The sequence below is a fragment of the Anopheles stephensi genome, chromosome 2 (genome assembly GCF_013141755.1).
Source record: "Anopheles stephensi strain Indian chromosome 2, UCI_ANSTEP_V1.0, whole genome shotgun sequence".
NCBI classification, from domain to species: domain Eukaryota; kingdom Metazoa; phylum Arthropoda; class Insecta; order Diptera; family Culicidae; genus Anopheles; species Anopheles stephensi.
This window is the reverse complement of record NC_050202.1, coordinates 84,240,069-84,262,339: the sequence shown is the minus strand read 5'-3', so window position 1 is coordinate 84,262,339 and position 22,271 is coordinate 84,240,069. Positions and strand designations below refer to the sequence as shown.

Sequence of the window (22,271 nt, the reverse complement as noted above, 5' to 3'; positions counted from 1 at the left end):
GTTTCAATTTGTCGATTGTGTCGGGTTCATTTGTTCGGAACAACGCATCCGAGAATTTGCGACCCGCAATTGGTTATCGATGCATTATGCGTCTGTCTCAAAGCGTGTCCTTAAGCAGCGGGTAACTGTTTCTTTGTCCCGACTTTCTCTCCGCAGAGGATGAAATACGCAATCCGGTCAATAAACATTGTTGAAAACTAAACTCCTCGATTGGCCTGCTTATGAAGGGGATGAAAAACTACTTACCGAGCTTAAGCGCCTCTTCCGCAATGTTGGAAGATTTTTGTTTTAATACCCACTTAAAACAGCTCCCCTCCAACTCTTAACGACGCTCACGCTGAATGTGGAATGATATTGACTGTGTACTGGATGGCCCGACGAAACCAACCTTTGCCTCCTTCCTTACTATTCCACCCCTAAGGTCCCCCTTAGGCTATGGAGCTACTTTCTTTCGCACATTCTTGGCGAAAAGCTTGGCCGTGTCGAGTGCGAGTGCCTGCCCCTTGCGAGCAAAAGGGATGAGATGAATTTTATGAAGCCGAACTTTTATGGAGATTTATGACATCATTATGAAGCATTTTATATCGGATCCGGGTCAGCGAAATGCCGGTGTGATGGGGGAAGGTGGTTTCCAACTGTTGTCGTTCCTTTGCCGGCTTCGTTCGGTTCTATGATCCAGTTTGGATCGATCCAAACATTTCCGCACGTTAAGCTTTCCTTTCGTTAAGCCAAAAGTTCTTCGGTGGAATTATTTAAAGCCGTTTGATGATTGATAAGAAACTGTTGTGCGCGAATCATGTTTGGCGTGCGAAGATTAAATGGTTAATATTTAATTGCTCACCCGGGTGTAATTACTGAAAGGTGGGATTTTTAATATTAATAACCGAAACGCGCGATTAAAATTGATGATCTCCGCTCAAACGCCTCAAATGGAGCTGTCATGCGGATTGCATACCTTCCGGCTGTAACTAGCCAAAACGCACCCGGCGACCGGTTTCGCAGCATTTCCCCGCCCATATTTCACGTCCAATTTGCTTCAATTACTCAAAACCACACTGGAAAGCAATGAACTCTAAACGTACTGTGAAACTGTATCACACATACACACGATAAGAAACGTACAAAAGTTTAATTTTGCTACGGTGCGCAGTGAAGCAAACACGGGCTGTTCACGGACCGCGGTTACTTCTTTTACGGGCAATTACGCATGAAATGTAGTGCAAATCGTTGGCTGCCAATCGTGTGCTGAGAGCTCGAACGCAGAAAATCAATATGGCTTCCGCTTTTCCGTCACGGAACGGTTGGTTGGTAAGCTACTGCCGAGAATGTCACGATGGCAATTCCCTTCTTACACACACACACTCACACAAGCAATGAATGAGCCTGAAATATGTTACACGCGCACACACATGGCTGCTGGAATAAAATTCCCGCGCCTGAAATCGGAAACGGATCGGGAAAATGCGTGACTGATCGCTATGGGGGAAGACCTCCAATTCCGTTCTCGAACGTTAAGCCACAACATTCCAGCTGCCGCCCGTGGTGGTTGAAATTGACGATGGGCTTACTTATGTTATCACACAAACACGCGCACACGCATGTTGTTTACCGCTGATGAACGGCAGGTACGATCATAAACATCACCGGACACCGGGCTGCTGAGCGAACCTCCGGACATTCGTCCTGCGAAAGGTGTTCGAAATGTGGCGGTAAATATTGGCTCAAGTACCCACCTTGCAGCGGAGGTTGCTTAGCCTTGTGAGCCATGCAATGCGCCAAAAATACGCCCTGCAGAGTCCACCTTCCCCCGGTCCACAAAAATCCATCCCCGAGCACGGCCTGTGCGCACATTCGGGGCACGTGCGAGTGCCATCACCCTAACCAGAAGCTTTTCGGGTGGTTTGTGTTTGCATGGGGCACCGTACAGCCCACAAAGCCGAGGACACAGCCGAGCCATACAAAATGGATTACGTACTTTATTTGTTTACATCAAAATTTATGTTTACTCCGTATGCGATCCAACCAGTGGCAGTAACAGCAGCCTGTCGACAGCGCCATCGTCAGTGGTAACGCTCGTAATACATTCCACACACTGTCGTGTAACGTCTCAGCACAAGGACGATAAGCTCCCGACCGATCCCGGCGGTAGCGAAATGGATGAATGAAAATTGTTTTCCTTACCTTACCGAGGCGCGCTCGCACCTAAATCCTCTTTCCCACCCTGTAATAAGACTAACAAATCCGACGAAGAACACATTTCGTCAGACCGGGGATTCGGCAAGATTCAGTGCCGTTGTTTTAGCCTTCTCGACCTCTCCGAGCTGCTACTCCTCCGATCCAGTCCGAATGGGGAGTCTATTGAAATTTTGCTCCGGCGTGAAACCGAGCAGGATTTAAAATACGGGCGAATTGAAAAGTGAATCTGGGCTGAAAGCCTAGCCGCACCGAAGCAACAGTGCCCCGGGTGTTCACACATCGTACGTCAAGGCCCGTCGGCGTCGGACGGCTTGCAATCCGCTTCTCGGGATAGAGAAGCTTCTTTGCTCTGCCTGCTGCTGCGTGTATACTTTCAATTAATGCAACAGTTTGCCAAAGCCGAAACTACCCAGTGAAGCGGATGGAAGCCATTCCTACAGGACGGCGTGTGGCGTGAGAGCTTTTGTTGCTAGACATCAGTGTCGATAATTCGTTTTATAAACACATTTGCGAAGAAAATTGCCGTTGAATTACGACAAGTAGCCGTAAAATAAAATAACGCCTAAAAGTATGCAATTTATTACTTAACCACAAATCTTTCGGCTCACATGAGCTGGCTTGAAATGGTTTTTTGAGCCTGTAATAGAAGGCTAGGAGGGTGCTTTTGTGTTGTATTGGATTATTGACTACATTTTCCAATTAAAATTCACAAAAAACTGAAACCAAAACAAAATAAATTTAAAAATCGCCTAAAGGTATGCAATCCGGAGCCGAGTGAAGCCATTAAAAGGGATTATATGACGCGCTTTCGGCATAAAGCTTTCAGCAAACAAGGTCTGGAAATGGCTTTTTAAGCCTGTAATTGAAGGCAAACGGGATTGTTTTCTTTAAATCCGCCTGTTTTTTCGAATTTAATCAAACAATTTGTTACTGTCCTGTCCTGTGTCCCTTTGCCGTCCTCCAAAAGCTCCAAACGAGCTGACGTTCACTAATGCCTTCATACATCACATACACAGACACACATTCTACAAGCTTTTCATCCATCTCGATCGCGCCACCCATTAGAAACGCCTCCCGTGCCGAATTGCGGTTGCCAGCCGACCGGATTTTTGCACATCCATTAATGGTGTTTTGTAGTTAGTCTTTATTTTCCACCACCAACCTATCGCCGGAATCATTATTGTGGTTCCGCAACAAAATACCCTTTCAGTTAGCAAATTAGAAGAAGAAAAAGGAAGAGACGATGGAATTCTAAGCTGGGGTGTGGCCCGCTTTTTTGGGGCCCGCTGTTGGTGGTACATTTTTCACGCCATTCAACATTCTTCGGTGCGAAGCCCGTTCACCCGCGTTAAACTTTCGGGCATCCCGTTCCCTTTTTTCGGCTTCAGTCAGGGTCGGCCATCGGACGACAGACAAAAAAAAGGAGGATCCATTAAAGTTTTCCTCACGCCCGGCTGGCTTCGTTGCTCGGCGGTCGGGGTTCGTTAGGCAAACAGGAGCCTTTGTCTGCCTGGGTATTGTTCGATCCAGTTTCGCTGAGGTAACCGTGTCAAGTTGCTACACATTCCCATTAAAAGCATCGTTACGAGCTTTTTTTTTTGCTGCTACACAGGGGGTTGAAGGGTTGTATAGTAAAATTTTATCGATACACGGGCGCTCTCGGGTAATCTGGACCGGGTTACGGTGTAGTTGAGCTTGATAGGTTTCGTGTCGGACTGCTGCTTTTTCTCCTCAAACCTAACTAATAACTATATCCTGGGAGGACCTTGGCAACATAATCCAGCCGCTGTGTGGTTCTTACACTTTAACCCGTTTTTTCGTCCGTTCGTTACTTCGCTTTAAGCGCATGATGAGCTAGGGAATATAGTAGCACCACCAGAAGAAGGTCTTCATATCTCTGTCAGACACCTTCTTATCGGGTAAGGTAAAAGCGGTCGCATTGTTTGGTCCCAACGCAATGTTGACGAAGGCACCCATTTAAGCATAAATTTAAATTTTTACCCCAACCGTCTACTAGCGATACGACACAGTACAAGAGTTCCGCCCATCGCCCCGAGGGATGAATTGCAACCGATAGAGTTGTCTATTTGACAGTGAAAAGGGACGCAAAAGCCAATGACGCGTGCTACGGTAAGACCACAGCGCGAAGCTCCCATCCAACAACGTAACAAGCTTTTGTCCCAGTGTGTAACGGCGGTGGCATTATGCTCCACATCACACTCTTTATTTGACGGAATTTTAAACAAGTTCCATCCCATTTTCATACCACTTTGTCGTATGTTTTATGAACATTCCGAAGCGGTTCCGGAAACGGGGCAGGCCCGAAGACGGGCAGGACTTTTCCGCCGGCCTTTAGTATTATGTAAAACCCCAAGCCAACAGCAGCAGTGGGAGCAGCAGCAGCAACAAACAGGCACTAACCGTGAAGATGCCTTTCATCCGGTCCGTCCATTCGGAAGACATCCCACGTGCACCACGTTTCGCCAGCCAGCAGCATCCCGTTCTTTTGTCCCAGGGTTTTTTCCGGTTCCCGTCCCGGAACGGCTTGCTCGTCCATTGTTGCTCACTTGAAGTTGAGGAAAAAAAAAGCGACGCTGAACGGTGAATGTTTCACCTGCTTAGAAGTCATCCCAAGCGATGCTTCCGACAAAAGAGCGCGCGCCTCCACATCATGCCCTGAATAGGGCGAGATCCGCCGTTGCGACGAGACGAATGTCGCAGAAAAATTACAGCTATTTACTGTTGTAAAGCCACAGCCCGCGCTTAATGCTTTAGTCCACACACACACACACTCGTTACATTGTTTTTTGGAGTGCGTCTTTGGCACACTTGACAGTAAGAATGTTGTCACTGGTGAACGGGAGCCCGAGTCGCCCATTTCTTTCGAGAGTGTGGCCTCTTAGCCGAAGCAGCGTGTTGCGTTATCACACGCGCCACGACCGAGGAGACCGCGAGGATGAGGCTTTTGAAGGCTTCTTTCGTACGGATACGTTACATTACTCTCGAACGGCCGGGCTAGGCTACTCAAAACCGTCCTGTCATTATTATCTCCAAACAAGATACATCTTCTTCGCGTCAGCGTTACGCATACACAGCGAGAGAGAGAGAGAGAGGGAGAGAGCGAGCGTATAATCAATTATTTAGCAAACATTCAGATTACAACATCACAGCGTTCCACCTCCAACGCCAAGAACGATGCTTCAACTCATCGATTGTGACGTTCCCGTGCGCTGCCAAAATGGAGCTAGATTTTTCAGCCCGTGCGTCACTTTAATGACTCCGTCGGCGGAGATTCCGTGCCAGGCAAACGATGATTAATCTTCTCGCTTCACGGTATCCGGCCACGCGTGCATCCCGTTCCATAATTGCCCAGATTGTGATAGCTCCCACATGGACCGACCCACGGGCGTGAGAATTTGATTCTACGCCAGTGACGTGAGAATGCTGAAGGGCCACACCGACACAGACCATCCCGGCTAATGACTTTCGCCGACTCGCTCGCTGTTACGGCCATTACAACTCATCCGACGTTTTTCAACCGACCGTAAGCCCGTGAAATTCACGCTAAAAGCTCATCGGCACACACACACATGTGTCAGTCGCAGATTCTAAAGCCATAGCATTGCGTCACGCTTAAAGACAGATGCGAACCAGTTAAACAATTTCCCCTGCAGGTGTTTTGGATGGCGTCCCTTATTACGTCCGCTCGGTGGAAGTAGCACCGCCAGGCGGCTTTTAAAGTGCCTTAACAACCCCCGTTTGGTGGAGTTTCGTGCCCAAAACGGAAGCCGATCACCAGAGTTCCAACACCGGGCGCTCTACCATCCACGGAGGTTCCAGCTGATAAGTAATCCTTCATCTTTATTCAGGTGCGTTAAGATATGGAAGCGTAGTACCAGCCGGCCGGGTCCGGGTCTGACATCTTCTTCGGGTTGTATAGGCCGAACATTTAGGCATTTAGGCAGATGACTCCAGTCATCCGGGGCTCGGGCGTGTCGTTGGCAATGAAATATTCATTGTGTCTGTCAGGCCTGCCGCTCGCATGGAATAAATTACGACCACCGAGGGGCTACGTCAAACAGCACGCGGCACTCCCAAAAAAAAAACTGTCAACACAGCACCAGACGAGTTACTTAAGTGGACGATGTTGGTTGGTGGCGATACCTTTGGCGGTAGTTCTGTTTACATTGAAGTTCCCGTCTAACAAATTCACGTGACATAAATAAATATATTAAGCTCCAAAAGTATTTAAATAAGATAAAAAGAATCCTTTTACTTATCGTATTCTCACTATTCTTCAAGGCTTCCTTCGATGTTTAATGCCAGACGAAAGCTCCACCACAAACCGCTTGCTCAACGACTTTACCCACCTTAACCGCGCCAAGGATTCTTTGCTCAACAAACTTTTACCGTCAATCACAACAAACCTCAACCACAGCTGACCCTCTTGCCACGCTGTTCCACATCAGACGAGCGAACAAATCGTCCGTAACTTCTTACTCGCACCAAGTTCAAAACTAAGCACTAGAGCCTCAACCCGGCCGAACCCGGTTTTGTTGGTCATCATTGTGCTGAGCACCGGCAGCCCATCTTCAAATGTACATCCAATCTTCAACTGTCAAAATGGCCAACTTTTTCTCGCCCACCGAACAACCTGGCCACAAATCACTGCCGCGCGCCCGTGTGTGTGTATAACAACCACAGTTTTTCAATTAAAAATCTGTCACAAACTTTCATCATCACTCGTCAGTTTGAACTTTTTGCATTCCCACGGCCCGAGCCGTTTGCCATATTTCACCCCAAGGGGGGAGGGGGGGGGAGGGTTTGTTTCCCGAGGTGTCTCTCGTGCTGCTGCTCATCATCACCGTTCCACGAATCGTCGTACATTTAATGGTGCATGGCTTCCAATTGTCTGCTTTCCTTTTTTTGCACCGTTTGTTGCCAGGGGAAAAAGTTTTGGTTATTCGGTTCAGGACGGACTGCCAGCGAAAACCAACCCCAGAGTAGGGGTGAGTGGGGGCGCCCGGGCGCGCGCGCGCAATAACACAAATTATGCAGTATATTAAATGAAACAATCACTTGTGTTTTCTTCCGGTTCGCTTGCGCACTTAATTTCTTGCGATGCCGTTTTTGCGTTTTCGGAAGATTTACGGAGTCCAAATTCGAGCTGCTTGAAGTGCCGAGCGGCACCAGGATCGCCGGCCACGTACCCGTGACGAGGGAAAATACATCATTCAGACAAACTTTCCATCCAGCCCGGCAGCCCGGGGCGTCGAAGAAGGGACCTGGTGGGAATGGTTTTGCTACGGATGAATTTGATTTCAACTCAAAAGCTTCAACGGAGCGGAAGCAACACAGGCAACAGGCCCACCTCAGCTTCAGGCCCCCTTCTTCCCACCAGCCCACCAGACAAGAGCAGTTGTGTTTTGGCATGTAAAACATTTTCCCGGTACATAACAGTCGGCACAACCCATCATCTCCGTTCGAGCATTCGAGGACACAAGCCCCTGCCCCCCGATACAATCTGCTTCGTTTGGTGGGTTTTTATTTGTGTGGATAATAAAACAAGCAAAGCTCACATGAGCTAAAATGATACACCGACACTGCCGAAAAGCTTCCTCCCCCATACCTGTGCCGCATCGTAAATTGCATTGCAATGGGTTGCTTCTCCGATTTCTCCATGCGGACATGCGGGGCTGCAGCCACCGGAAGTTGAGGTCTGCCAAGGCCTTGCATCATGGAACTTTTTTTTTCCTTTTTTTTTGTTGTTGCAGAAAACACAAACTGAAACTGAATGAAAAGGGGTTTAAATATTAACAACCATACCTGGGCCCTTTCCAATTCCAGCATGACAGCCCTTCCGCTTCGGCTTCAGCCGGATTCGGAGAATTGTGGTAAGCTCCACGGCAACGAGTTACGGCAGCAGTAAACAAAAAAAAGGAATCTATTAATTATAGATGCTAACCGCAGCTGCATTTTCAACCATCGCTGATACCGTGAACTCCATTGTAACACGAGCTGGATAATTAATAGCTGTAAATAATTACATGATTCCCAAATGTTGCAGGCAGTACTGGCTGCACAGATCGTTCGGGAACTTCTACATGCGTATTGATTTGTTTTAAATGTTTTTCAATGGCTCAAAAAGCTGGATGAACTTAAACTTGGGCTAACGATTAGTAGGGGCGGTCGGGTGGCAGAGGCGATAACGGCGCCGTTCTCCACACGGCAGGACCGGGGTTCAAATCCCATCCAGACCGCCTCCCCGTACACAGGGCTGACTACTTTACTACGGGTAAAATCAAGTCCCAGAAAGCCAGAAATGGCAGGCCCAAGACCTTTCGAGGTTGTAGTGCCAATGAAGAAGAAGAAGAAGAAAGGCTTTAGTCCCCGGCTAAGAATCAGTTATTTGAGACTAATTTTTATCCATCCATGGGGCAGCTCGGTGGAAGAAGCGATAGAGGCGCACGTCTTCACAGGGCCGGAGTTCAAATCCCACCCGGGCCAAACTGCCGTAGTGATGACAGACTATCAATCAGTCTAAACGGTCATTAAATGACCATCATGTCCTTGGAGGGCGATCAGCAAAGAAGGAAGAGGAGTCTAATCCTGAAAAATACATCGAGAAGCTCTACGACAAACCTTAAAACACGTAAGACTTGATTTTATTCGGATCTGAGAGTTCTATGAACCGTTTCACAGTTATTGGAGAGTCCTTTAAATGTTTCAGTGTTCGTAAGGCTATCCTACAGCTTAGGGACATTTTTAGTAAGGTGAATATCCATCATCAACTTCACAAGTCTCAGGCAATTTGTGAGGTTCAGCGTTCACTAGTATATGCTGGTCATGTCAGAAGAATGACACTCATCGACTTGGTACACAATCATCTGTTCGGCTAAAGCTATCCTGAGTAGGTTAAGTTTGCCATCTTAAAATAAGCCCAAAATGTCCTTAATTTTTTTCACTTCGATTTCTGCCTGTACATTGTATAAATTAAAGCAATCTTCGTACCAGCCCATTGGCATTGTTCCATGTTGTCCCGTTTTGTCAACCATCGTTGTCTTTGTTCCAGCTCATTTGCTGTTCAACGGTAACTGTCGCCTGCCTCTTGTAACAAAGAAAAGATCGAATGCACATTCGCAACTATCAACAAGCGTTAACACCGACCGAGTTCGATAAGAAAATGAATGACACCATCCATTCAATCGATCGATCGTTTCTACTCGTACCGCTTAAAACCTTCCCCGAAGTTCCGGAAGCATCGGTTTCACACATCGAGTTGAGCTCGATGCCACTCGACGCGCCGGTGCGTACCATCGGCTCGTAGCTTGCCAACACCAGCGACAACCACAAATTTTGGGCTATCGGTCAAATGGCACCAAATTTGTGTAGCTGCTGGCTTGCTGGTGCCTTACTGGAAGGAGTCACACTTTTATCTGGAACACTATAAAACCCTAATCAACCCGAAAGTCCCCAGAACCCCTGGGCGTCTGTAGAACTAGCACACACACACACACCAGAAAGTGTCATCCTGGAAGGCATACCTTCCGGCGTTTTCCATTTACGATAAGCCTCCGGTGTGTCGTCGGTCCAAACCGGTGGGGTTGTTTGATATATGGGATTCTCCCCGGTGCGAAAGGATTCTCCTCCGCCATTTCGGATACGATGATACCCTTAAAGTTTACCCATTCGGGAGTGATAGAGTGGAAAAAAAACAGAAGCTGAGATTTTTCGAGATGACGAATAACAAATGTGTGCATAGATTAAAACACCCGGCCTCTGGTCACCAGGCCCGGCCACTGCCAACGAGGTTGACATCTTAACCCCACAGGAGGCAAAAAAAAATACCTCGGAGACATTTATTTCCCATTGCAGGCGTTAAGCATTTGCTCATTTTTCAACTGCTTTCCACCCAGCCAGCCTGGGTCTGATCTTGATAGTAAGCGCGTCAAAAAATCATTCAACCATTTCAACGTGAGCCTACCGCAACGTGAACCGATCACAACGAGCTCATCAATCAACACTGCCAGTTATCTATCTTTCGATAATTTCCATCTCATCCCATCAGTGGGGTCCGCGCTTCACCCACGCCGTACTGGACTGCGTGCTCCATGACCATGGACATTCAACAATTCATCTTCCCCTCTCCTTCCGGACAGGATAAAGCACACTCCCGAAGAAGAAGAATAAGCAGGAAGTCCGGTTTTTGTATCCCTTTTGCTCACACAAATGCGCTATTCTCCCCCCGAAAATGTTGACGTAGTCCATCAAGTAGCACTTAGGAACAGCACCACCAACAAAACACTCAACCCACAGCGGTCAAACATCTTCGATCGGTGTGTGTCTGTGTCTGTGTGTGTTGGGAGTTCGACCACAAGGCGGTAAAAGATGAAAGTTGGAAAATCGAATCGTTCACACCCCGGCCTTGGCTAGGTTCGTCGATGGCAGGGCAAGGCCACGGTTTATATCACCACCGATCAATCGGTTTCGGTGTTGCCTCACCGCCTCGTGTTGCAAAGGTCTACAAAGTAAATCAAACTGTGGTTTCTTCCACTAGCCTCTTGCCCACATCCGCTGCCGGGGGAGAAGGATATTTCCTCAAGTATTTCGATAAATATTTGATGAAAGCTATTCCGGCTGGTTGGTTGCGAAGGGCCTTGGGTTAGTCTGGCTAATGGATGAATGAAATGAGCATGGCCGTTATGGGTAGGATGTGCTGTACTATGGACTAAGAGCAGCGATTAATTTGGCCATAAAGTGGTGCTGGAAAGCGTTTCTTGCTCCCAAGAATAAAGACAGAACGCTTTCCGTTACATACTGAACGATTTGAATTGACGTTAATTTGACAGCTAGTCTTGCATAATGTCAGAGTAATTGACAGCTGTCAAACACAAAAACAACAGATGCGTATATATTTTGTATAACTTTTGTTTTTGGTGCAAACCATTTGTAAGTAAATACGGAACCATTATTTATCTCCATAATCTAAATCGCATTATTGCCCTCTGGTACTGTGGTGCCCACAATTCTAGCGACATTCGTGTCACGGTACGTGCTCGGAATCTCCAAACAGCCCTAATCTAAGTTTGATGATTTTGCCAAACCAACCAGGGAGTTCCCTGCGCTGTATTGACCTTGCCCTGCATTGATCAATGCGCTGTTTGCCAGTACACCACCGATCCACGGATGAGCGTGATTTCTCCCCAGCATGCCGGATTGGGAACTCGAATTGCTTCGCTTCCGACGCTATTTGTATTTGATCAAATCACCAACGCATACATCTTCGTCACCGGGTTGACCATTCGCCGCGTACGAATTACAATTCCAATCACACACATACACACGCATTTGTTTCGATTAACCTCAATCAACTGCGAAGGAAAACTGGCCCCTGTTAAATTTATGCACCCACTTTCCAGTGGTCCAACCGATGCCTGCTGCTACAAACGGCCCGCAAAAGATGAAAGTCGTTTCGACCCGGTGCGAAGAGGTTCTACTGGGTCCTCCCAGGGGTTAACAAAGCCGTCCCTCTTCAAGTGTCAATTTGGTCGTGCCGAAAATTTCCCAGCCTTCCCAGGTCTTACACACGATAGATTCGTGCCAGGGTTCGATAGCTCAGCTGTCCGATAGCAACGTACCAAAGAAGCCTGTCCTGGAGAGTTCCGGACCGCCGAGGACGAGCTTACTTGATAGGCAATTCCGGACCCTCTAAGCCGTAGATTTATGAGACTGGCAAAAGCTATTTGCTGTGATTTATTACCGCTCGGCCCGGTGCGAGAAGGATGATGACGGATCGGCGCCAATTGCTGATCTCGCAACGTCCACAAAAGCTGGATGGATGATAGCACCACCGACCGGGGCGGAGGGGGGTTTGCGTTAATGCTGCTCTAAATTGTTTTCAATAGTGTGTGAGGGATAATTTGCGCCCGTATGCTCTGTTGCGCAATCAATCGTGCCTTACTGCGTACCGGTTGAAGTCTCACGTACAGGAAAAGGATCAAGGGATGCTTGATTGTCTGCTATCGTCTCTATGCGAACCAATCTATTGCCATTATCATCCAATCTGTCACTCCATCATATGCACCACCCTGTAACTGTGAAGACTGTTCCCGATCTTCAAGTTATCCCTTGTGCAACATTACGGAACGATCGACAGCCAGACACATTGTGTTCTACAGCTTACTAATATTGTGTGTAATTGTCCTGCCTGTTTGTTCGTGAAACCCTCCCATGAGCACCAAAGGTGAACCAATATTAACCACGCCTCAGCATACCGAAAAGCCATCAAATGCCCTACACGACGCAAAAGGTTCTGCCCGTAATGTACCCACCCGGGGACTATGAAGCTCACGGTCGCCACCCTGGGGGTCACATTTCACAAACCGCACGTGTCGGGACAAAAGTTTCCGTTCTCACACCGACCGTCCGTGGGGAGACATAATTAGCCACTCGCATACCGCACATCCGCCACCGGGATCTTAGGGCGTAGGGCTCTGTAAGCATCAGCCGACCGAGGCAGGCAACCGATGCGGCTGTGAAGACGAAGACGAAGCAGCCGAGATAAATAAACTGCTGTTGGTTGCCATTATCAGCTACGCAACAAAGGCAGCGATCGTTTAACGTTGGCAGGAGGAGGAGGAGGAGTTGGAGGAAGACGGTGAGGGAAGATTTATTACAGGCTTTTAGGCCCTGTGACAAACGGGGAAAGCTCAAAACTTCATTAGAAAGTAGTTTCACGCATGTGTTCGCCGAGATAATGGAATCGGTGTTTATAAAGTTAGGTAAATCTTACCGGTGTAAATTAAGGTCATTCACTAAACGTCTTTGTCGGTGTCACCTTTTTTGGCGGGGAAGCATTGCTTAGCATTCGGTGTTGTTAATTAAAATCGGTTGAAAATTGAGAGAGAACTAAAAGATAAATGATAGCAAAATGGACAGAGAAATGAGAGAGTATCGAAAAAGAAATTCGAAAGAATCGAGAGAGAAATGAGAAAGAAATTAGAGCAGATTTAAATAAAATAGAGGGAAAAAAGGGTGGCAAATGAGGGATAATCGAGGGAGAGAAATGAGAGAGAATCGAGCGAGAAATGAGCGACAGCCGAGACAAAACCGAGAGACAAACGGGAGAGAAACGAGAGAAAATCGATAAAGAATCCAGAGAGAAATGAGCGACAACCGAGACAAAATCGGGAGAAAAACGAGAGAGAATAGAGAGTAAATGAACATAAAAACGAGCAAGAATTGCGAGAGAGATAACCTAGAGAGAAGTGAGAGGAAAATGAAAGAGAAATGAGAGAGCATTAATGGGTCGATTCTGATTTTGATTCTCTCTCGAGTTTTTCTCATTTCTCGCTCGATATTTTTTTGATTCTCTCACAATTCTCGCTCGGTTCATTCTCATTTCTCTCTTATTTCTCTCTCGTTTCTGTCTCGTTTCTCTTTCATTTTTCTTTCATTGTCCTTCCGATTTTCCCTCATTTCTCTCTCATTTTTCTCTCATGTTTCTCCCGATTTTCTCTCATTTCTCTCTCGATTCTCTCTCAATTTTCTTTCATTTCTCTCTCGATGCTCTCACCTTTCTCGCTCGATTCTCCCCCATTTGTTTCTCGATACTTTCTCTTTTCGCTTGATTCTCTCTCAATTCTCTTTCGATTCTCTCTCATTTTTCTCTCATTTCTCTCAGATTTCTTTCTCAATTCTCTCTCATTTCACTCTCGATTCTCTCTCATTACCCTTTCAATTCTCTCTCATTTTCACCCATTTTTCTCTCTTATTTCCCTCATGATTGTCTCTCATTTATCTCCCATTTCTCTTGCGATTATCGCTCAATTTTTGTAATTTTTCTCTCTATTCTCTCTCATCTATCTTCCATTTCTCTCTCATTTCTCTCTGGATTATCGCTGGATTTCTCTATCTTTTTTGTCTAGTTCATTTTTCATTTTTCTCTCAATTATCTTTAAATTATCCCTTGATTCTCTCTCATTTCTTTTGATTCCTTCTCGATTCTTTCTCATCTCTCTCAATATATTCTTTCACTTTGCTCTCACATCTCTCTCGGATCTTCTCATCTCTCACTCGATTCTCTCTCTCATTTCTCTCTTATCAAATAATAAATTCAAATCAATACTAACCGACCAATATTTCCCAATATTTCTATACTTTAGTCAGAAACTTCAGCTACGCGATAAAGGAAACATACAAACCTTCCCAAAAAAAAAATGTCTGCTGCAGCCCATAAAATATTCAACAGGATGCAGGCCCTTCTAACTTTGCCAATAAACCGTAAACTGTTATTTCTTCCTCGATTGCATCGAACAACGTGATTTGTGCCTCCATACCGATTGTTCGATCCCGACCCGAGGCGGGACCAAAAAATTTGGCAAGGCAAAGACCACTTGCGCTTGCGGTCACACTATAATTGAAATCCTTCAACGAGCGACTGTGCACGGCACCGGCCCGCTCATACGAAGAAAATCTCAACAACAAACCGAGCCAAGTTTGCATAATGATCAAATTCATAAAATACTTTTCCACTACCCGCCAATGTGCCATGCAAGGGCGCTTTGTTCGGGGCGTGGGCGCAAATGTCAGGTCAAACCGAAAGTCAAGGATGGTGCAGCGAACCGAATTCGCCAGTTGGCTGCAATCCCGATTCCAAGAATACAAGAATCCACCCGGCAACAATGGAATCAGCGAAACGATTCACTGCTCCAGTGCGCATTCTGGCACCGGATTGTATACGGTGGACGATGGATTTTGGACCATCCGGGAGGGAACGAACGAGGCATCGCAAGTATCGTGGATCGTGCGGATTGTTGTTCGCTTGCTTGTGTCTGCCTGCCTGCCTACAATATCGTGCGGAAAACAACCGGATCCAAACAATGTCTTCTCCATTCACGGCCATAACCGGTACGTTGTGCCATTCCTGTGTGTTTCCAGGGAAATGGGGAAATTGAACATTTGATTGAAATGTGGCCGGTGGATTGCTCGACCGTAGCGATGGACGAGCCGCACCGCACGTTAGGTACGAATTTGTAACATTGTGAATAGCAGGTTTTCTGGATGCCATACGGATAACGAGAGAATATTATACTGTACGTGTGCTCAAACTGGCCGTTTGCTTTGGAATGTAAATCTAGATTTAGCTAAACATACAGCACAACAAAACATCTGATACTCGATAAACGTATTACAATCAACTCAATTAGCTTACCTATTCATAAGCACCGGACGATGGAGTTTCTGGCCTCTGCAAATAAAGAACGATAAAGAAAATTCAACAACACTTAATTAACCTTCGCTCTATACTGATTCGCACACAAGTCAAACAAACAGATCATCCGATCCGATTCTTGCCGTGTTCGTTAGGCTGGAAATAATTACACAACAACCCAAAGAGCTTCTTGCCCCGGTGAAGAGTCGCCTTTGTGCTCGGCTGTTCCTCAAATAGCTTCACACAATCGAATCTAGGCCTGGCTGAGCCCTGCCTGGGATATCTCGTCCGTTGCCATCATTTGTAACCAATTATCCCCTATCATCATCAACATCAACCGATGACTCGAGGTGAAGGATGCTTTGCTGTGGGTAATATTTTTATCCTCGCCTATCCCATATGCTTCAGCCGATAAATATACACCTGCCATCATCTGGCTTCCGGGGCGGAAGGTTTTGCGTAAGGATATCTTTCGTTGAGCAGCTTCAAGTGAAGAAGAAAACAGGAAACCTTCCTTTGAATGATGATGGCACCGTGCTCTCGGGATGACGTCGGAATGCTGTGGCAATATTTTCTCTGCACCGAACCCCGATGTGGAGCATGGTGCATGGTCCCGTCTGCCACCCGTTTGCTGCACGGGCGATAATATGAAAATAATGATGTTGTCATCTTCACGCCAAAATTACCATCAGGACTGCACAGGAAATGATGCTGAAGGCTATACGAACGCTTCGGAACGAGATGGTTGCCCGTGTTGCCATCCCGAACCCGAGAATGTCTGATACATGACACAAACATACATCATCTCCACACCGTCCGGCTTTCTGCCTTGGCTGTAGGTGACAAAGCAACATTCAGAGCACCATCAAACACACTGACACACACACACATGATGAACGTGAGCGTACCCCACGGCATGTCGGCGATGACATCCTGCAGCGGAACCGATCGTAAGAATATTGCCATAGGAAAAAGCTTACACGATAGGATTATTATTAGCTGTGCTATCTCGACCCGCACGCTGCTAGCCATGTTGACCACACCTGACACGATGCGAGCGCACGCATGCCCCATCATCATGAAGGATAGAGGACACACAAACAAGCAGGTTTCAGGTGTCGCTATTTACGGACAACTTCACTTTCGCTTGGGCTCCAACCAACGATGCGACAACATGGAACCGAACCGAAGGAAATTGTTTTCGTGTGAGAAATTCTACCAACCATCGATTGTCATTATCGTTGTTGTATGGTGGAGATGGTAGCTGCTCAACCTGAAGGCGTGAGGGAACATATTTCATACTGTTATGAGCATTTTTCCCCCCTAGAAACGGATAGAGTAAATTTATCGATTTTTTACGCCAATGTAATATGGATGCCGCCCTAGAGAGCTTGATGCCTCAGGAAAGTTAATTCAGAAGAAAGGTAGCTTTAGTTCTTTGTGAATTTTTCAGATCGTCACTCTTACCAAATTTATTTAATAACTGGATTAACTTGATCCCAATTACTGTAAGACACCAACAAACGAGCCTGTGGAGACAGGAATTTATTAAAGGTCACTTCATGATATTAGCACAGAACGACCCATCCTGTAAAGTCTAAATAGGACGTCCATATGGGCAGAAAAGACGTAGTAGTCCCAGATCGAGGTGGAGTGAAGGTCAGAAACTTTGGGATAAGCCGTCAACGAATCTTAACTGAGGCCAATATGAAGGAATTCTTCAGCAGCGCTTGATAAGCAAGTAAGTGTATCGCTCTACATTGATTTTCGCCGAAATGCGCCTGTTGGTATGCAATATTCAGCAACTCCTATCACAAATCATACAAAAATTGTATGACACACTTAGAGATAATCATGGTGTCTGCAGATTTGTTTTTAAGTAAATTTACTAAAACTTAGATTAAAAATAAAAAGGAAAACAGTATATTCATATAGGAGCATAAATAGATGAAATAAAAAACGATTAAAAATACTATGAAACGTAATTTTTAAATAACCCTTTTGCATACTTCCGGGCGTTGTAAGCTCTTCCCGGTAAATAAATTATGAACAAAAATGCACAATCATAAGACACGCAGACAAGCAGCGAATATCTTAGTTAAACTTTCTTATAACCGTTTGGTCATAAAAAAAATTTTATTAAACCTAGAGATAATTTTACAACTCGACTTATCGTTTCGAACTCCTAATTACAACTGATTTATCATCGCCCAGCTTGTGCCCTACTGTCGGGAACCCACGATGGTTCCCACGGTTTGGCCACGTTGGCTCTCCACGTGCAGCGGTGTCCTTTTCTGGAGCTGTCTGCGCGTGGCCAGTGTCGCGTTGCTCGGCGTCTTCGTCGTCATCGCTTTGCTCGGTGCATTCTGCTGCGTTGCAGATTCTCGATGCTCGATGCCGTTCTGCGTTGTCGTCTTTTAGCCCATGCTGCGATGTCGTCTTCGATGCGAGATCAGCTTAACTCGGCTACGATGTCTTAACTCCTCCCCTCTTAAGTGACTTTGCCCTCAAAGTCTCGCTGCTGCGTGGAACGAGATAGGTCGGCTGACAAAGGTTTCGAGTTGTTTCGCTTGAGTCATGTCTATTTTTACTGTAGTTCTCTTGAATTGGAAGAATAGAAATACTATACATGCGCATATGCATATTAACGCAAATGTTCCTCCAAATATGTTAAATTTCCATCTCAAGGAGTCGTTTTGTAGGTTGATACTTTTTAGCTTTTCTCTGTGTTCTATTGTGAGGTTTTGTATCAGTTGAAGAGGCGGTCTATGTTTGATTTCGCCTTTGTCAATGTTAATTCCTGCTGTTGACTTAAATGGTTTACCAGGAATGGTGACTTCATTGTTTGAATAAATTTCTCCATTAATGATGATGTTACAATTTTCGAATTGTATGACGTAGGAACCGTTCAGTACTTGGTTCATTTTGCTGCAGTTTGATGCGATTTCTGCTATGACGTCATTGATTAGTATTGTGTCTTCTTTGATTCTTTTTATGAAGCCTTGGCTATAAATCTTTTCGTAGTCACATTGTGAATCTTCTCTTTTCACAATTTGTTGAATGCATGTTGTGGGTTGTTGTATGCCGATTTGCGGACATATATAAACGTCTTCTTGTTGTTGGCACTTCTCTGCCATGGAATATACGTGGGTTTGATTTTGTAATATATAGTTCTGTGTGACGATTATACGTGCATCGTGTTGTATTATCGAATCGATATAGTCGTATTCGTAGATTTTTGGAGATAGTTTGGGGAACTTTAGCATGTATAGTATATGAGTTTCATTTACTGCAACTTGGGCAGTTGATTGCCTTAGCAATTCTTCCGGTGTGTTGTATTTAATGTTATTCTTTTCAAGGAACTGTTCTATTGAGGTCAGATCCTCAAGGGATAGTAGCTTACTGCTCGGAATCCCGTGTTTAGCTAACAGTATAGCGTCTTCTATGACATCCAATTTTTCTTGTAACATATTTATGTTGGGAAGTAGAATAAGTTTTCGATTTTCTACTTGGTATGACTCATAGCGTTCGTTCTCGATATTTACGACTTGGTTAGCGACATCAGTTATTTGTTTCAGCCTGTCGTTGAAACCTTGGTTGATTATTATTTGTTTGTTGCTTTCTGCTATCAGGGAGTTCATTGTGGAGTTAATGACATGTAGGTCGTCGGCGTCAGGAGTTCCGGCGATCCATTTCCAAACTTTACCTATCGTGTCCCATCGTTTTTGCCTTTTCACAAATGGTTTGATTTTCGCCAAAGTGTCCTGTAGCATGCTAGCTTTTATTCTAATTAAATTGTCGATAGGTTCAGTAAAAATTCCATTTGGACTATCTAGCAATGTTTTCTCTATTGTTTCGTTGATATCGGCTAAATCTATTGGATGAATTGTTCTAATGTACCCAATTTGTACTTTAGCTTTCCCTATCGGTATTATGGCTAATGGATCATTTGTTACATTATGTATCTTAATTTTACTCGATTCTATCGATGAAATAGCGATAAGGATTGTACTGAAATGATAAGAATAATGAATCAATTAGTCGGATTTCTTAAATTCACTTTATGAATTTTTCTGTTATGTGTATCGATTACATACGTAGGATAATTTTCTTTAATCTTTACCATATTGAAACGACTATCTCGTTTATTATTTGTTTTCCTCTTTTCGTACGCATATTGATTTGGTTCATAGTCTTTATATTTCTTATCTTTCATCTTTTCATTTTTCTCTTCGAATAGTTTTATAATTTTTTTATCAAGTTTTTCTCTTAATAACGCTCTGTCTCTAAACGACATTTCTTCCGATTGTTCTCCGATATATACGTTTTTGGGGGTCTCTTTCGTAAACGAATGAATGGTGTTGTTGTATTTGTATACAGCCTGTTGCACTAAATTTTTATCTGTGATTTCTGGGTTTAGTGCCTTGATACACCTGCCTATCTCACGAATTGTTGAATGGCATCTTTCGATTTGACCGTTTGTTTCTGAACGATTTACGGGAGTTTTAAAAATAGATATACCTAGATTTTTAATCATTTGCTCTATGACATTTGAAACAAATGTGCATTCGTTATCAATTACGATATGTTTTGGTAAATTCCAATCATATAAAAGTTCTTGCATTACTTCTTTTATATCTGCAATAGATTTTGATTTGATGAATCTTACTTTGAGATATTTGGAAAATTTATCTACTGATGAAAGGTACAGCAAGTTTGAGTTATACGCAAATATGTCAATGTGAACAATTTCACCTGGATATCTGGGGATTGGAGTCTTTATTGGTATAAATTGTTGTGGTTTCCTATCATACTTTTCCATTTTGCAAATTTCGCAATTTTTTACAAATGACTCTATTACTTTTCTCATCGTTGGGAAATAAAATCTTTTAATGCATTGTAATGAATTCTCTTTCGAATTTCTATGTGCAAAATTATGAATGTTTTTAATTTCGTCTAGTTGTTTTTCTTCATTTGTTAAATCTTCAACTTGTATTTGAGAAAATCTACATCGCATTGTTTTCGGATTGAATAAATTTTTATACACTTCTTGAATAAGACCCATAGTTACTTCATCGGTTAGTATACCGTTAATAATGTTAGGATTGAGGAATCTTTTTAGTTTGTCTGTTAAATATTGGTTAGTAAATTCTGGTTCACAAAAAATATGCCTTTTAAATTTTGGAAACGGCGTCATCATTTCATAGGACGAATTGCTAGTTGTTTTAAATATTAGTTGGTTATGAAAAGCGTTGATGGGGGCTTCAGTAGACAGTATATATTCACTGCTATCATCATCAGCGGAATGTTGTGTTGGTGTTAGAGAATTAATTTGGATTCTTGATAGCGCATCCGCTACAACGTTAGTTTTTCCAGGTTTGTAGCGTAACTCATAATTATGTTCCTCGATGAACGCTTTCCATCGTTTTAGTTTCGCATTGTTATTTTTTGGCGACATTGCATATGTTAAAGGTTGGTGATCTGTTAGTATTGTTATTTTTGCACCATATATGTAATTGCGCAAGGAATGTAAAGCCCAAACTATAGCAAGCATTTCCTTCTCGTTGGTAGCATAGTTTTCTTCCGTTTTCGATAATGTTCTGGATATGAACGTTATTGGTTTTTCAATACCATTGATTTTTTGTGATAAAACACCTCCGATTGCTTTGTCGGACGCGTCTGTGGTTAATATAAAACCATGATCAAAATCGGGGTACGCTAAAACGTCTTCGGATGATAAAATTTCCTTGAGAGTTTTAAATGCGCGAGTGGCGTCTTCGTCAAATTTAATCGGAAAATTTTTTGATTGATTTTTTGTAATTTTACAGTGGCCTTGGCCATCCTCTCCTCTTAAGAGTTTTGTTAGAGGTTTTGCTAGAGCAGCATAATTTTTAACAAATCTTCTATAGTAGCCGGAGAGTCCTAGAAATGCTCTAAGCTCTCGGATAGTTTTAGGTTCGGGATATTTTTGTATGCTTTGAATTTTTTTCTCATTTGGTTTCAGACCATGTTCTGAGACAATGAATCCTAAGAATTCAACTTCAGTTCTTAAAAATTCTGATTTGTCTGGTTGTATTTTAAAATTGGCTTCGCGTAATGTGTTCAAAACAATTTCCAAATTTTTCAAATGTTCATCAAATGTCTTTCCAAAGACTATTATATCGTCGATGTAGACATGACAGATTTTTCCGATATGTTCCCTTAGAACATCATCCATGACCCTCTGAAATATAGAAGGTGCATTCTTTAGACCGAAAGGTAGTCGTAAAAATTCATATTTCCCATTGTTAATTGAAAAAGCGGTTTTTTCGATATCTTTTTCTGTCAAACGAATTTGATGAAAGCCTGATGCTAAATCAAGTGTGGTATAATACTTATTGTTTCCTAAATTCGAAAGAACTGTTGACGTGTCTGGAATAGGATATCTATCACTCTTAGTTTTTAGGTTTAGTTTCCTATAATCGATCACAAGTCGATACTTTTTTCGTTAGATGCATCAGCCTTTTTGGGTACAATCCAAACAGGTGAGTTATATGGTGAGCGGGATGGTCGAATTATACCATTGTTTAGTAATTTTTTTATCTGTGTCTCCACTTCATGTTTGAGAGACAAGGGGTATGGGTATGACTTACAGTAAACTGGTTCGGTGTCATCCGTAGATATGGTTGCTTCAACCTTTGTTGTAAATGGTAATTTCTCGTCAGGTGGCTGAAATAAATCTTGAAACTTGTTAAGGAATGAATGTAATTTTCCTTTTTCTTGGTTGTTAAGATGTTGATCTCTTATTTCGATCCTGTTAATTTCCTGTAACGGGTATAGTAAGAGAGGTATTATTTTATCTTTTATAATAAAGTAATCTCTT

At 44.0% G+C, this 22,271-nt stretch overlaps 1 protein-coding gene across 3 annotated transcripts in view; it reads right to left on the bottom strand.

Annotated features, from left to right (window-relative positions):
* Nucleotides 1-22,271, bottom strand: part of LOC118506186 — a 62,487-nt gene that overhangs the window by 15,052 nt on the left and 25,164 nt on the right. Inside the window, exon 2 of one of the 3 annotated variants that reach the window (XM_036042974.1) lies at nucleotides 15,410-15,445. The exons of 1 other annotated variant lie outside the window; for it this stretch is intronic. The gene's annotated coding sequence lies outside the window, so the exon portion shown is untranslated. Of the gene's footprint in view, nucleotides 1-8,022; nucleotides 8,121-15,409; nucleotides 15,446-22,271 lie in introns of those variants that run through there. One more of the 3 variants, XM_036042976.1, reaches the window with a different exon arrangement.